This window comes from Sarcophilus harrisii, chromosome 2 (assembly GCF_902635505.1).
Source record: "Sarcophilus harrisii chromosome 2, mSarHar1.11, whole genome shotgun sequence".
Classification (NCBI taxonomy): domain Eukaryota; kingdom Metazoa; phylum Chordata; class Mammalia; order Dasyuromorphia; family Dasyuridae; genus Sarcophilus; species Sarcophilus harrisii.
This window is the reverse complement of record NC_045427.1, coordinates 640,022,689-640,040,126: the sequence shown is the minus strand read 5'-3', so window position 1 is coordinate 640,040,126 and position 17,438 is coordinate 640,022,689.

The window sequence follows — 17,438 nt, the reverse complement described above, 5'->3', positions numbered from 1 at the left end:
CCAATTGCCTCAGCAAAAAAAAAAAATCATATGGGACCTTATGGACTCAGGGGGAAGACACCAAAAAAGGATCCTGTTCAACATTCTCTAGAAAAGTTCTTGACTATTTTCTCCCCTCTGTTCCCTTATTCCACCTAAGAGGACATACAAAGATTTCCCAGAAGCCCCTGTGCAGAAGGAACCCAAAATTCTTTCAAGCCCAGGCCAATCTGGGACCCCTTCCCATTTTCTGGTGACCCTGAAACTAGAGCAAAAGGCCTTTCTTCACCCTCCCAACATCCAGGCAGCCTCTTATCAGCCCCACAATCTCCAGCAAGCTGCCTTGGAAAAGGTCAGCCTCATTGTTTCCAAGAAAAGGCATGTTCCTGTGGGCCCCATGATGCTCGCTCACGGCCCGGCATCCCCGGGCCTCTCATTCATTTCCAGGCACTTTCACGGGCCGTTCAGTGGGCTGGGAACCGTTTCCCCAGCCAGCCTACAAAGCCACCAAAGAAATAACACTTCTCCGGCATTACAGCAGCCTTCTCTGCTTGAGAATTTCTGAGACACATTAAAAAAAAACAATTCTCTCCTTTCCCAAAACCTGCTCTGTCAAAGACCCAGGAAGTGGGAACTGCTTGCTCTTTAAGGGCCTGCTTGGCAAGGCCGATCTATTGACCTGGCACAGCCTTGGAGCAGGAAGGGACTTCAGGGGCCATCTGCCTCAGCCTCAGTTTTCAGACAAAAAGTTGAAACCCAGTGAGGGTGGCTCATGAAGGCCCCAAGCAGGATCATGGAGCCTGAGCAGGAAGGGCCTCGAAGGTCATCTGGAGGCTATCTGGTGCAAGCCCCTGGTGACACAGGGGGAGGAGGAGTAACGTCTAGATTCACTCACATAGGAAGAATGAGCCAGCCCAGCCTCAGGCCTTCCAGACTCCAGATCCTGCTTCTGGGGGGCTAGAATCTGGTTAGCAAATGAAGGCTACAAGGTCTCCCATCTATTCCTGCTTTTCTAAGAAACTCAAGTCTCTTAATATTAGAATTAGGAGGCAAAGGGAGAGATGAACCTCTTGCACACAGGAAAACAGGGAAAGAGACAAAGACAGAGACGGAAATAGAGACACAGACAAAGAAAGAGACAGAGAGACAGAGATAGAGAAACAGAGACAGAAAGAAAAACAGAGAGAGACAAAAGACAGACAGAGATAGAGACAAAGACAGAAACAGAAACAGACAGAGACACAGAGAAATAGAGACAGAGAAACAGAGACAGAAAGAAAGAGAGACAAAAGACACAAAGAAACAGAGAGACAGAGATGGATAGGTACAGAGAGAGACAGAGACATCACTTCTCACCTTCTCATTATACCTAGTACATGTCAGGAACAGAACCAGAGTCCATTTCAAGCATCAGTCAATAAATATTTGTCAATAAAACACCTACTGTGTGCCTCTCCTAAGCACTGGTGGTGCAAAGAAGCACAAAAAGATGGGCCTTGCCCTTATAAAGCGTACATTCGAATGTACTCCACTCCACTCCACTCCACTTGAGATGCTTCCTTTGGTGAACTGATTTTCCTAAAGGGCAGGTCTGAATATGTTACTCCCCTACTCAAACCTCAGTGGCTCCCTATTATCTCTAGGACCAAGGATTTTTTTTTAAAGAAACAATCTTTTTGGCCTTTGAAACTCTTCTTGTCTTTCAAGTCTCCATACACTTGACTGCCATACAGGGACTCTCTGATCAAGAAACACTGGCCTCTTGCAGTCCATGTCCAGATTCCAGGCTTTTGTCCCAGCTGCCCTCTACCTCCTGGTTTCTTCAGGACTTAGCTCCAATCCCACCTTCTGCAGGAGGTGTTTCCAATCTATTCCTCTCTCCCTTCCCTCCATTGATGCTGTACTGAGACTGGAGATTGGCAGATGGCCTCCCATTTTTACCCTGTCATCTTGAATGTACATGTTATTTGCACCAGGTATCCTCCATTCGAATGTACTCTTCATGAGGGCAAGGCCCATCTTTTTGTGCTTCTTTGTATCGCCAGTGCTTAGGATAGGCACACAGTAGGTGTTTTATTGACAAATATTTATTGACTGACGCTTGAAATGGCTCTGGTTCTGTTCCTGACGTGTTCTAGGTATAAAGCTGATACTGGCCGGGTCACATGCTCTCAGTGGATGCTAGAGGCCACATTTTAAAATAATAAACCCAGAAGCAGTTGCTGAATTGCTTAGAGGGAGTTTCCACATTGAAAACTCCCTACATCAACAAAATCACAAGTCCAGACACCGTCCCTCCGGCCCCTAAGGACCCGACTAATCCCGATGCTCTGAGATTCTGTGATTTCTGAGGATTCTCTAAAGCTCAGGGAAGCCCTGTAGCACAGTGGAAAGAACACGACCTCAGAGGTCATGAGTTCTAATCCTGTTTCTGACAGTTACAAGCTGGGTGACTTTGGGCAAGTCATCACAACTCTCTGAGCCTTAGTTTCCTCATCTGTAAAAGAAGGGAATTGGACTAGAGAGCCCCTAAGGTCTCTTTCAGATGGAAATGTATAATTTGAAGACTTTGCAGAAACTAGAAAATAAGCACACTGGTACTTCAAGTTGCCCTCAGATTTCAGTTGGTGCTGGAAGATTCCTGGCCAATATCCAGCTTCTATCATCTTGAGGTCTGGAATAAGCCATGACTATGGGAACGCCCAGACTGGACCAAGCAAACAGGAGAGGAGGAGTTTCCTTGCTCCATTCTTGCCCAGGCCTCCTCCTCCTCCACACCAAGGGATAAAAACAGCCCTTATCCCCAGAGCCCCTCAGCCCCTTATTCATGTTATTGGAAGTCCTATTCCAGTTCTTATTCTCAAGCCCTTTTCTCAGTATGAAAAGACTTAGACTCAGTTTCTCATTTATAAAATGGGATAATATTATCACATCTATCTTCTAAACCATTGTGAAGATCAAATGGAAAATAAAAGCAAAAAATTATACAAATGTCTACTGTTATTGTTGTTTTTATTTCTCATCCCTTATCCCCTAAGGACACTGGGAGTGGGGAGGCCTTGGTGGGGGAGCTCCCAGCAATGCCGTTCAGCATCTTCTCTGCCTCCTCTGGTCTTAAAGGATGGCCTTTGGGCCTTGAGAGACTGCCCAGTGACTTGCAGAGACCCGTAACCGATGTTTGTTTCTCCCTTGGCTTCTGCGCTGCCAGCGGAAATCCGAGGCCATTCTCCTGGACTACAGGCTTCCAAAGAGAGCCGGCTTCTGCCTCGCCTGAATCTCACTGGCCGAGCGAAACCCAGTTCTGGAAGGAAGTCGAGGCCGCCCGGTGCAGATCAACAGCCGCCCGATACAGATTAGATTAGTGGGTGTTTGTCTTAATAGCCAGCACTTCCTCTTGAAACGCTGCCTAAAACAGCCTCAAAATACTCATATTTCAGATACGTGTCACTTCCTCTCCACTTAGTGGGCCCCTTTTCCTTCCTTCCACTTGGCTTGAATTTCTTTCGATATGATTCTGATGTCATTTCGATCATACCCAAACCTATCCACATGTTCATCTCTCTGTCTCTGTGTGTCTCTCTGTGTCTATCTCTCCCCTTCCATTTTCCCCCATTTGTCACCTTCTTTTCCTTCTCCTTTTCTCTCTTCCTTCCCTCTCTTTTCTTCTCTTTCCCTCCTTTCTCCATCTCTTCTATTTCATCTTTTCTCTTCCTTTTCCTACTTTCTCTCCTCTCTTCTCTCCAGTACGTTAATTAGGTGTCTCTCCATAGTACACAGCCCTTAATGCTCTCCTAAAGGCCAAAAGGTGATTCCATTTTCAGAAGAGGATCACGACCAGGGTTCGAAGAAACACAGCTCATTCTCCCAAGAGCCCCGGAGACACTCTTTATGTCACCCTTCGAGTCTGAAGCACCTCCCACTCCTGTGGACTTTCTCAACCTCCCCCTTCTCTTCCTTTCACCTCAAAATACAGTTTCTCAAGGTCTAATTCCAGGTACTTTATCAGCTGTTATCAATCGATGGCCACATTGAATTTCCAGGGTACTCTGGAAGTGTTCAGAAGCAGAAACGAGATGATGGAAAGGAAGCTTCCTTCTTTCAATCACCCTCAACTCCTCCCCAAGCCAAGTGTTTCTATCTCAACATCTCTCACTACCTTCCCTTCTCCCCTCTTATTCTGACACTCTCCAAAAGCAGCCTCTTGCCTTGGCAATAGCTTCCTAAGTGGTTTCTCTGCTGCTGTTTTTTCTCCTCCCCAATCACTCTATGCACAATAACCAAATGGAGGTATCCTAAAATATAGGTCTAATCATGTCACTTCTCTGTTTAAAAAGTCCCAATGACTTCCTTTTACCTTTAGATAGGTACAGACTCTCCTAGCGGGCAGGAAAGCCTTCACGATCTGACTTCTGGCCCTTATAGTATTTCCCCACCTCTACCTCTCTGGGTTCTAGCCAAACAGATGCACTTTCTCTTCCACTTATGAGCCATTCTATCCTTTGTACAGACTCAGCTTCCCCTGCCTCCCTCCGTGGAACCCAGAGCTCTGGTCAAGAGTCAGATCCTATATTCTGATGGAGTGGATTTCTTCGACAAAGAGAAGATCTAATTCAGTTCCAATTGTTCAATGATGGACAGAAGCAGCTACACCCAGAGAAGGAACACTGGGAAATGGGTGTAAACTATTTGCATTTTGGTTTTTCTTCCCGGGTTATTTTTACCTTCTGAATCCAATTCTTCCTGTGCAACAAGAGAAGTGTTTGGTTCTGCACACATATATTGTATCTAGGATATACCGTGACATATTTAACATGTATAGGACTGCTTGCCATCTAGGGGAGGGGGTGGAGGGAGGGAAGAGAAAAGTCAGAACAGAAGTGAGTACAATGGACAATGTTGTAAAAAATTACCCAGGCATATGTTCTGTCAATAAAAAGTTATTTAAAAAAAAGAGTCAGATATTGACTTCCTTCCCCTTCCAAGTCCTTCCCTAAATCCCCTCCCCATGATAGTTATTTATGTGTGTATACACACAGATACATATACATGCACATCTATACATGTGTGTATACATATATACAAATTTATGTACATCTACATATTTACACATATATTTTATACGTATGTATGCTTGTGTGTATGTGTGCAGGATGGATGGATAAATAGAGAGGGAGAGAGACAGAGACACAGAGAGATAGACAGAGTGACAGAGAAAGAGAGATCCTATGGCCATCCTATCTCCATCACCTCGGGCCTTCAAGCTATCTGTTGCTCAGCCTCCATCAGAATAAAGGAGGAATGGAAGTCAGTTTGGGGAGGAGTCCTGTCGTTCTCGTCTTCCCTAAGGTGCTGTGTACTCCTCCTACAAAGGCTGTATAATTAGAAAGCTCAAACACTGTGGGCTACCGCCGCTTGTTTAAGGTGGGCTATTAACTTTTCAGAGGGCGGAAAGAGCTACCACACTGTTAAATAAAGCGAATGCCAAGGAACCCACACTTAAAGCTCTAAATCAGCAGTCACTCACCCACCACCACCCACGGACTCGAGGAATTGGGGATTTTTTTCCCCCAAGATCTGGCCTATTATTTATATGGAATCAGAGCTGCTTTCTGGCTGCTTGATGCTGCCACTCTGATGATACCAAGGAGCCTCCCAGTATGATGCCTTTCATCAAAGGCGGGGACATGAATTCCCAAGTGCCGGCTCCTCTGTTGCTCCACAGGGGCTCCCCATCCCACACTCCCATAGCTGGTCAGCTCAGCCCGTTACATTTCTCTCCTTCTTATCATTTTGACCGATGCCAGAGTCTCCTTTTAGGCTTCCAGTGCTATCCACCATCAAGAGCCTTCCTAGGCTCCCTATCATTGTCTCCAGGATCAAATACAACTCTTTTGAGGGGCATTTAAAGCCCTTCATACTTTTTCCTAGCCCATCTTCTCAGTCTATTACCCATCATTCCCCTTTATGTACTCCTCCTATATATTTTGACCCAACCAAAGTGGTTTTCTTGTTCTTTATCACTTTATGCAACATTCTATGTCTTGTTTCCATGTTTTTGCCCATACCTGTAACGTTCCTCTGAGACCTAGAACCTCTAGCACAGGTTCGATGGACAGGTCTTATCCTACAGGAGGCCTTTCCTAATCCCCCAGCTGCCAGTGACTCTTCTTTGCCCCAATTTCCTTCTATTGATCTATGTGCATGTCCTTTCAAACTCCAAGAGAATGTAGGTTCCTGAAAAGCAAGACAATTTCATTTTCATCTTGTATCTGATGGATGTCTAGCATCTGGAAGGTGTTTAAGAGACGCTTGACTGACGAAACCTGCACTTCTTCCCTCAAGTCTCAGCCCCTCCTCTAAGAAGTCTTTACTGACCCTTCAAGTTGTCCGAGCTCTCCCCTTACCATACATTATCATGGATGCCTTTATCTATGTAAGAGCTTTCTCTCTCCCTGGAGGCTTAGAAATATTTGTGATTGAAACATGTGATTGTATGGTACCTAGTAAATAATAAGTGCTTAACAAATGTTCCTTCTTCAACTGATGGAGCCCTAGCAGGGGACAGTATCTGGTATATAGTAGATGCTTAATGTATGCTTACTGGATTAAAAGAAGCTCATTCCAGAGTCCAGCCCAGACTCAGGTTCACCAAACTGAATAAAGGCTGAATCTCTGCAACCAGATGCTGATTTCTGCCCTTCTGCTATGATCTTTGCTAGGATCCCTCACCAGGGGTGGTTAGTAAGTGCCTACTGAGTGTTAGTCCCTGAGCTGGGCAGTAAGGGTACAGATTTTTAAGGGACAATACCCCTGCTCTCAAAGAGCAGCCATTCTACTAGAATGAGGAATGGGAAAGAGAAAACATGGGTAGGGACAGACAAATGTAAAACACGAGAGGTGCTAGCCAAAGGGATCCAAGGCAAGCCACTTCTTCCAGGGACCATGGGGAGAAACAGGCAGAGGGAGCACTGTGGGGCTACCAGGGGCACATCCACGAAGGGAACTCTATGGAGTAAGCACAGTAGGGCCGCTGGAGGGCCAAAGTTGCCAGGCCGCACAGGCCTCTGGGATATGAGGGCACGCTTGACTTCTCTGCACTTCGGCTTCCTCCCCTGGAAAATGAGGAGAAGGGCCCAGATCGATGTCTGCCCCAGTTCCTCCCAGCTCCAAAACAATGAAAATTGAATGTTCTTTCTTAATTTAATCTGAAGAAGTGCTGATGAAAAGGAGGGAGGGAGAAGCCTCCTGGGAACAGGAAGGAGGACCCGCGTCCTCCTGGAAAACAAGAAGTAAAGACAAGCCCACGGGCAGTGTAGGAGCAGCTGCCTCGCGGAGTTCGGCGCGGTGTCGGGGAGCCAGGCTGCCGGCCGAGATGATGGAGCCAGGCCGCCGCCAGGGCTGATGCTCCGGCTCACCGGGAGCCGATCTCCTTCCCACACAGAGCGGAGCGCCGCCCTCGCCTTCTCCAAACAGACGCTAACCACAGACCAGTCAAATGAATAAAAACTGATATAGAGCGATCGCAGTCGCTCTGGTTGGCCACAGGGGCTTAGGGCGGCTCCAAGTAGTTGCATGAAAGTTTTCTCTTTCCTTTTTCTTTTTTTCTCTTCCTTCCTTCCTTCCCTTCCCTTTTTCTTTTCTTCCCTCATTTCTCTTTCTGCCTTTCTTCTTTTGCTCCTTTCTGCCTTTCTCTTTCTTTTCTTCTTCCTTTCTTCGTTTCCTCCTTTCTTTCATTCCTTCTTTCTTTCTCCCGTCTTTCCTTTTTTCCCTCCTCTTTCTTTCATCTTTCTTTCTCTCTTCCTTCCATTCTCTTTTTTCCTTTCTTTCTGCCTTTCTTTCATTCTTTCCTCCTTTCTTTCTACCCTCCTCTTTTTTCATCTTTCTCCCTTCCTTCCTTATTTTCTCTTCTTCCTTTCTTTTTTATTTCTCCCTTCCTTCCTTTCCTCCTCTTTCTTTCTCTCTTCCTTCCTCCTTTGTTTCCCCTCTCCTTCCTTATTCCTTCCTTTCTTCATCTGTTTCCTCCTTTCATTCTTCTTTCTTCCTTCCTCCCTCTCTCCCTTCTTTCCTTTTTCCTTCCTTTCTTTTTCTTTCTTTCTGCCTTTCTCCCTTCCATCCTTTCTTTCCTCCTTTCTTTCTGTCCTTTTTTCTTTTTGCCTTTCTTCCTCTTTCTTTCTTTTCTCCTCTTTCTTTTTCCCTTCCTTCCTCTCTTTTCTTTTTCCTTCCTTTCTTTTCTTCCTTCATTTCTTCGTGTCTCCTACTTTCTTACATTCCTTCTTTCTTTCCTCCTTTTCTCCCTTCCTCCCTTTCTCCCTGCCTTCGTTTCTCTCCTCCTTTCTTTCTGCCTTTCTTCCTCTTTCTTTCTTTTTTCCTTCCTTTCTTTATTCGTTTCCTCGTTTTTTCATTTCTTCTTTCTTTCCTCTTTCTTTCTCTTTCTTTCCTCTCTCCCTTCTTTTCTCTTCCTTTTTCTTTTTTTGCCTTTCTCCCTGTCTTTCTTTTTCTCCTCCTTTCTTTCTGCACTCCTTTTTCTTTCCTTTTTTCTTTCTCTCCTTTTTGCTCTTTATTTTTCCTTCCATTCTTCATTTATTTCCTTCTTTCTTTCATTCCTTCTTTCTTTCTTTCCTCTTTCTTTCTCCCTTCTTGTCTCTCTCCCTTCCTTCCTTTTCCTTCCTTTCTCTTCTTCCTTTTCCTTGCTTTCTGCCTTTCTCCCTTTCTTTCCTCCTCTTTCTTTTTCCCATCCTTCCTTTCTCCTTCCTTTTTCCTTTCTTTTCTTTTTCTTCCTTTTTTTCTTTTTCCCTTTCTCCCTCCTTCCCTTTTTTCTTTCCTCCTTTCTTTTTTCCTTCATTCCTTTTTTCTTTTACTTTCCTTTTCTCTCTCTTTTTTCCTTCATTAATTCACATATAATCCAGAAAAGGCTAAAGGACAAGATTGTCAGAGCAACTGTCACTCCTAATAAGCATGCATGTCAATGCCAGAGGTTTCAGATCTAAACTTTATTCCCACCTCTACCCCCCCCAGAGCCCCTCGACTTCTCCCAGTGACTACCCCTTGGATGGAAAGCTACCACTGAGGACAGCTTGGCCAACATACAGAAACTGCCAGCACCTGAGGCCTCTTGTAAGGCAGTCCTTCTCTGTCTTGATCTCTAACAATGATCAGGAGACAAGAAGGGGTCATCCGTCTCCATTATGAAGACAAGGTTTTCCTCCCATATTATCCTGTCTGTCATGTCCCGCTCAAGTTCCAAAGAAATCCCTGTCTCATACATCATGATTTGCTGTCTCCCCACAAAGCTTGAAAGCTCCTGGGGAGGAGGGGGGTCCTTCCTGCCCACTGCCCTGCCCTTGATGTCCCAGGGTCTTCAGCGAGAGTGACAGAAGCCACTCTAGACTAGAAGGGGGGACATTTACATGCCAATTAAGCCTCTACCGCTGAGGAGTGGGTGGGGGAGGGTAGGGGGAAGCAAGGACTGACAGAGAAGATGCAAATCCGAGTCAAGCTCTGTCTTTAGGATCCTACACAGAGGAGAATGACAGAGGATGGGTGGCGGAACCCAGTGAGGAACAGTCCTGGAAGGGCTAGCATTTAAAAAGCAAAACGGATGGATCATTCTTAATAATTGGGCTAGTATGAAGGTGCTTTTCATGGTGCCATCTTGGATTCTCACAGATGATGGGATGTCTCTCATTGAACCAAAATGAAACACTGGATGATTTATGGCTGAACTTCAATTATGGCAAAAGAACACTTGTCTTAGAATAAGTTTTTAGCAAATAAAGTTTAAAAATCTGCTTTGTTCAGTCACGATGTAATGATAATAAAACTGAGCTTTGTGGGTTAAAAATGCACTAAGAGTTTTAGGACACCCTGTTTACTCTGAGTTATAGACACGATAAACACAAGTTTAATGTAACTTGGGAAAGAGGACAGAAGTAGCTAGAGAGCTAGGGGGCTGGGTTTAGAAGGAGGTTGGAGATGCATTTTGAAGCAAGCAAGAGGTATGTGTATTGAGATACAATTTGGGAGTGCCCATCTCTGTGGCTAAGACCTGGGACACAGGAGCCCATCTCTTATTGATTCCATTTCCTTTTGTGGAAAATGAAGGGTCAGGGTATGATGAGGTCTAAGGCCTGGACATGAAAAGCACTGACTCTGAGGAGGTGACGTGACAGAGCCAGAAGAAGGAGAATAAAGAGGGAGAAAGCCTAGGATGCAGAGGCTCAGTTTGTGATCTGCTGTGTGATCCTGGGTAACTCGCTGCAGCAGAGAACTGAACCTGCTGCTCCAGGGGAGCCCAGAGATTCTCATGCACCTATTCCTAGAAACTCTGGCTCTCAGTGCAGCCCAAGATTGTGTTTTACAGGTGAGTCCCAGAGAGGTTATGAGGTCTGTCGAAAGCCACACAGAATGATACAGAATCAGGATTCAAATCCACACCCATCATGTCAGGAGGGGCTGATATTCACTAACTCTTGGTTTTGGAAGGCCTGAAGTTTTTCTTTTGTGGACTCTTCCAGGCAGCTTCAAAAATGTTAAACAGCAGCAGCAACCCCTCCTGGCTGGGGGATCAGATTTCCAGCCTGCCAGCCTTAATTGTGTCCCCTTAAATGATGCTGAGACAAACCATGAGTTACTGTTTGCTTTCTGGCTAAAATAAATCGACTATTATGTCTGTATCATTAACCCAATCGTTTTCCAGAGAGAAAGTGATGGGGACAATAATGGATTGGCTTCCTCTCCCACAGCCGCCCACTGGAAACAACCTTCCCCGGTCCTGATCAATACTTTGATCCGAATTACTTATAGCAGTGTCAGGAGCCAGAGGTTTGGGGCCAAGGTGTGGCGGTCAGATGGTTTGGCAAAACTCGGGTAGAGCATTAAATTGTCTTGGCTGAAGGGTTTATCTGGGCGCCTTACCTGACTGTGGCCTTATGGACATAGAGGAAGTGATGGGAGATGCTGCTACATGGCTTTCTCGCACTATGAGCCGCCATGGCCAAGGAGGAGTTTAAATGGTCCATAAGAAGGAAGTGGGGCAAATGAGAGGAAAGTGTGGCCAACAGTCCATGGTAAATGATCCAAGAATAATTCACCAGAAAGTCACTTTATGTCTATATAGAATGGTCTTATGCCTTGGTCTTTTCCCCTTGTTTCCTTTTTCCTTTCTTTTTTCCTTCTTTTTTTCTTTCTCCCTTCCTCCCCCCTTCTCTTTTTTCCTCCTTTCTTTTTTCCTTCTTTTCTTTTTCTTTCCTTCTCCCTCTCTTTTCCCCCCTCATACTGGAAAGGATCTACAGGGGCAGAATGGTGAAGGTTAGAAGGGGCTCTTGTGTCATTTTGATTCACTTAAATTTTTTTAACTGGGTATAGAAAGGTATGGAAAGGGGAGTCCCAAATGACTGCCATACACAAACAAAAGGTGTCAAGGAGATGTCAATTTCTTAAAGCAAAATAAACAGAACAGTCCTTCATCTGGAGTGCAGAGAACAAGGGATAAAACCCACTTTCCTCCTCTCAGTAGGGAGGTGGGGAACTGGGCCTCCCGAAGGTTGCACGCTTTGTCAGACAAGGTCACTGAGCTGCCAACTTTTGTTTAATTGTCTTTTCAGGAAGGGAGAGGAGAACAAGTATTTATGAAGTACCTGACACTGGGAAAGTGCTTTAAAATTCTTCTATTGAACCATACTGGAGGGACAGATATAGATATATAGAGATACATAGAATATCTATTTATATCTATAGATAAATATAGACATATATATATATTATACACACACATATATATACAAACTATACATATACTTATATATACACATACCAATGTGTATACATACATACATATAGACAGATCGATTAGATGGATAGACAGATAAATGTAGATACAGAGATATAGATGGGGGGAAGAGTCATTTAGAAAAAAGATGATGATAAGAACAATGGGCATCGATAAAACTTTTTTAAATGAGTAGAGTGTCCCAGGAAAGGCCATATAATCAGTGTTTCTCAAAGGATCTGTTTATTTAGGGTTAGCAATTCAATAATAACAGATGACTTAAACGATTGACTATAATATTTCCTAGGATCAACTTCTATTATATGTAATATGATCATCTCTGTCCTTGAAGTTTTCTCCTTTTTTAAGATTACAGTTAGACAGAGAGCTCCTCTGTATGTGCCAAAATGTTTGTGGCAGCCCTGTTTGTAGTGGCTAGAAGCTGGAAAATGAATGGATGCCCATCAATTGGAGAATGGATGAGTAAATTGTGGTATATGAATGTTATGGAATATTGTTCTGTAAGAAACGACCAGCAGGATAAATACAGAGAGGCTTGGAGAGACTTACAGGAACTGATGCTGAGTGAAATGAGTAGAACCAGGAGATCATTACATACCTCAGCAACGATACCGTATGAGGATGTATTCTGATGGAAGTGGATTTCTTCGACAAAGACAAGATCTAACTTAGTTTCAATTGATCAAGGATGGACAGAAGCAGCTACACCCAAAGAAAGAACACTGGGAAATGAATGTAAACTGTTTGCATTTTTGTTTTTCTTCCCAGGTTATTTATACCTTCTGAATCCAATTCTCCCTGAGCAACAAGAGAACTGTTTGGTTCTGCACACATATATTGTATCCAAGATCTACTGTAATCTATTTAACATGTATAGGACTGCTTGCCATCTGGGGGAGGAGGTGGAGGGAGGGAGGGGGAAAATTGGAACAGAAGTGAGTGCAAGGGATAATGTTGTAAAAAATTACCCTGGCATAGGTTCTGTCAATAAAAAGTTATTAAAAAAAAAAAGACAGAGAGGTCCTCTAGGGTGACCAATGGATAGCTTGCATTCATGGTCTCATGACTTATCTAGGGCCTTCAAAGAAGTGCCTCCATTGACATCCCTGGCCTTCAGGATTCGTTTTTCTGCTAAGGATCTAGAGAAAGAAATATTCCCTAGTGTAGCTACTGAAATAATCTTGAAATGCTTTTAAATACTACATAAAGAATCCCAACTCAAGTAGTTACTGAATTTATAAGTTACATGAGCAAGAACATCTGAAAGTATGTGTCACATTCACATTCTCCCTTATCCCTAAACACACACACACACACACACACACACACACACATACACACACACACACATACACACATACACACACACATTCTCTTTCTCTCTCTCTCTCTCTCTCTCTCTCTTTCTCTCTCTCTCTCCGTCTCTATCTCTGTCTCTCTTCTCTCTTTCTGTCTCTCTGTCTCTCTTTCTTTCTCTCTCTCTCTTTCTGTCTCTTTCTCATTCTCTCTCTTCCCTCCCTCTTTCTTTCTCCCTTTCTCTCCATCTTCACTCTGGTTAGCATGATGTTTGAGTGAGGGCCTAACCAGAAACTCTCTCAGTAATCGAGCCCTAGATCCTTATCAACATTGGTTTGAATGACCAAAGACCAGCCACAGATGGTCAGACAGTACCAGACCCTACATGGAGTAAGCACCATGTCCATATGGTTACTCCCCATAACTTGATCTTAGAAATGTATTCTTTATTATTGTTCAGTAAGAAATGACAGCAGGTCATACACCCAGCAGGGTGATTTCAGAAAGGCCTGGAGAGACTTACATGAACTGATGCTGAGGGAAGCAAGCAGGACCAGGAGATCATTATATAATTCAACAACAATACTATATGATGATCAATTCTGACGGACATGGCCATCTTCATCAATGAGATGAATCAAATCAGTTCCAATGGAGCAGTAATGAAACTGAACCAGCCAAGCCCAGCGAAAGAACTCAGAGATGACTATGAACCATTACATTGAATTCCCAATCCCTCTATTTTTGTCCGCCTGCATCTTGGATTTCCTTCACAGGCTAATAGTACACTATTTCAGAGTCTGATTCTTTTTGTACAGCAAAATAACGATTTAGACATGTATACTTATTTTATATTTAATTTTACTTTAGTATATTTAATATTTACTGGTCATCCTGCCATCTGGGGGAGGGTGTAGGGAGAAGGAAGGAAAAATTGGAACAAAAGGTTTGGCAATTGTCAATGCTGTAAAATTACTCATGCATATAACTGGTAAATAAAAAGGTATTAAAAAAAGAAACGTGCTCTCCCTCTTGTGCTTTGAGGCAGAAAGTATTATATTCTGGTATTAAAGCTTTACCTCCAGCTACCTCCAGACCTGAGGAACCAAGTGCTGCTTACCGGGGGTGGCTGGAAGGGAAGGAGGAGGATGGATGTGTCATTCATTGCTTTTTACACTGGCTTGACCTTTCTCTAAATAGATTTATCGGTTGGCTGAGTCATGACCCTGGGCCTTTTGGGTGTCTGCAAAAAAAGGCTGGCTATTCCCTTGGGTAGGTCAAAGAGGAGTTTCTTATTCAGGTCTGAGTTACACTCAGGTCTCTCAGGTCTCTTCCAACTCTCCAGGTCTGTGAAATGAACAGCAGGCTCCAAGAAGCTCGGGGTGTCCAGAGAGAGGGACAGAACCTTCTCCAGGGTCACTGAGCTCTCTCTCCTTTGTTTCACTAAGACCATCCAATCACAGAACTTCAGAGCTGAAAAGGACCATTTTAGTTGGTCCTCTGGGTCAACCCTTACCAGATAAAAAATGTCTTCTACAAAATACCCAAGTGGCTATCCAGCTTCACTCGAAGGCCTTCAATGGGGAGCAACCTACTCTACCACAGGGTCACCAATTCCACTCTGTTTTTATTGTAGGAAGACAGTAAGGACATCATCATTATTAGGACTTAAGTCTAAATTTTTCTCTTTGCAGTTCTACCCACTGTTCTGCTCTATCTCCAGGACCAGAGGGAACAAGGCTGTTTCCTCTTCTATGTGATTGCTCCTCAGAAACTGGAAGAAGGCAATCCCATACCCCATCTCTTCTCCCTTAACTGTAAAGTGAAGAAATTGGACCAGAAGCTCCCTTCTAGCCCTAAATCTATGAGTCTGGGAATTGGTGGGAATTAAAGGGAGTTTTCTAACCTAAAGTCAGACTTAAGCTCAAGACAAAGACATTTATCCTATTGGCAGAAGGAAGTGATTTCAAAGATTGACTAAATGCCTGTGGGTTCTAATTAGCTGGTTAAGTGTTTTGTGTTTCAGAAAGAGGTTGGTCCCTGTAAAGAACTCTGTAACTCAAAAGATATTGGCAAATCCTTCTTCATCAGGGGAGGAAGAAGCCAAGGTTTCCTTTCCTAGAGTAACTAGGTAGAATGTGTGTGTGTGTGTGTGTTTGTGTGTGTGTGTGTGAGAGAGAGAGAGAGAGAGAGAGAGAGAGAGAGAGAGAGAGAGAGACAGACAGAGACAGACAGACAGAGACAGACAGAGAAGGGGAGAAGGAAAGGAAAAGGGAGAGGGAGTGGGAAAGAGAAGAGAGGGAGGGAAAGGGAGGGAGGGAAGGAAGAAGGGGGAGAGAAAGAGAGAGAGAGAGAGAGAGAGAGAGAGAGAGAGAGAGAGAGAGAGAGAGAGAAGGAAGGAAAGAAGAAGGGAGAGAAAGAGGAAAGGAGGGAGAGAGGGAGGGAGGGAGGAAGGGAGGGAGAGACAGAGACAGACAGAAGAGAAGAAAACCAACCACAGAGAAGAGATATGGCACTGAGTGGAGAGCAACAGAGGCTAGGGTGGTCCCCATAAAAGGCAGCACCCAGATTGGAGAAGACACAATAAGAAGAGAAAAATGAATAAAAGTCTCCAAGCTATCTCAGTCCTCAGACAGCTTTACTAAGGGCCTCATGGGTGAGTTGGAGAGTGTCCCAAGTGTGAAGCTAAAACATAACACCCAGAACTCTCCATCACTGCAAATAGGGTAGGGGGAGGACCAGATACAGGTAGACCTGCTCCCTCCTCATTCCTGGAAGCCATAGCTCTCCAAATGCAGCCAGAGATCTTGCTAGTTTTCAGGAAAATTCTGCTAAAATAGCTCCATGACTTCCTCCATTAAAGTCTTCCTCCATTATCTCATCATGATCTGGAGGTGACCCTAGTCATCAAAGTGGAACAAAGCACTGGCAGATTCTATCTTTATCATCATCACTGTCATTGCTGGCATTTATATAGCACTTTATACATAGTATCTCATTTGATCCTAACAATCACCCTGGGAGGTATTTATTATTATTATTCCTATTTTGCAGATGAGGAAACAGAGGTAGAGGTGGGTTACCTCCAGGTAGGATGGGCGATAGGATTTGAATTCAGCTCCTCCTGACCCCAGGCTCAGAACTTTATCTACTATACCTCCTAGACCATCTAATCAAACCCCTTCCTTTTATAGAAACTGAGGCCCAGGGAGCAGAAGAGACTTTTGTCCAAAATCACACAGTCCATAAGAAGCATCGGTCATCAGGTGTTTCTTCCACTTGATGATGGTGGCTCCCAACTCTCTGCCAGTTTACTACTGACATGACCATGAGAAAAATCACTTCACCTCCTTAGGTCTCAGTTTCCAAATCTGTGAAATGGATAGGAATTATTCACCTTCTCAGGTCCCTCAGAGAAGAAAATCTATGACCCAATGAACCACTGGCAAAATGGCTCCCAGGTTGTCTAATTGCTCTGTCTTGGTAGCCTTGGAAACCTGAGCAGGTTCTTCCTACTCAATGACAGGAACTAACTCTGGCAAACTCATTCCATTTGACTTGTTTTCTTTACCCCCAAGAACTTCTAGACAGGCTCCCAGAGGCCCAAGGACTTCATCCCGGCCATCGGTCATCACTGAGACCTAAACATGTCAATCCCGTTTGGTTGACTCTGGTTTTCACTGGGAGCAACAGAAAATGCCCGAGCCAATGAGCGTTGAACTCAAAGTGAAGCAGCCACTGGAGGAGAAATAAATTAATACAGGAAAGGCCTAAAAGGGGATGAAAGCTACCATCTAGGTGAAATTACCTCCGGCTTCCAAATACTTTGATCAGCTTTAGAGTGAGAGGCGGCAGCCCCTTCCTTCTGCTTCCTGAAGGAAGAGAGGAAGAGAAGGGATGAAGGAGAAGAGAAGTGATTAGCCTCTAGTCTGCCTGTCAGAGCTGTACCCAGCCTCTCCGGATTATAGCAAGCTGTCACCATCCCTGGAGAGAAGCCTGGAACTCCTCCTCCCTTTGATGGCTGTAGCTCTTGGCCATTAAAATCTGCCTTGGGCGAAAACTTGGCAAGTGAGTTTCCAGTCCAGGGGAGACTTTGACAAAATTTTAGCACAATTAGAACCAAATTGGCATGGAGGGATTGAAACTAGTCAGAGGAAAGTTATTTGTGCATTTGGATGGGCCTAAAAATAAACACCTCAGGGCATGTGGTGGCTGGGGTGTGGGTGATGGCTAAATCCCACCTTGGGAGCAGAGCTTGGGCCCTCTTCCCTTTCTGGAAGTTCATAAACTCCAAGTTTATTTCATGCACCGAAATGCTGCAACTTGTCAGTCCTCGTTAGGGTAATGAGTACAGCTAAATGAGCCCCTTAGGAAT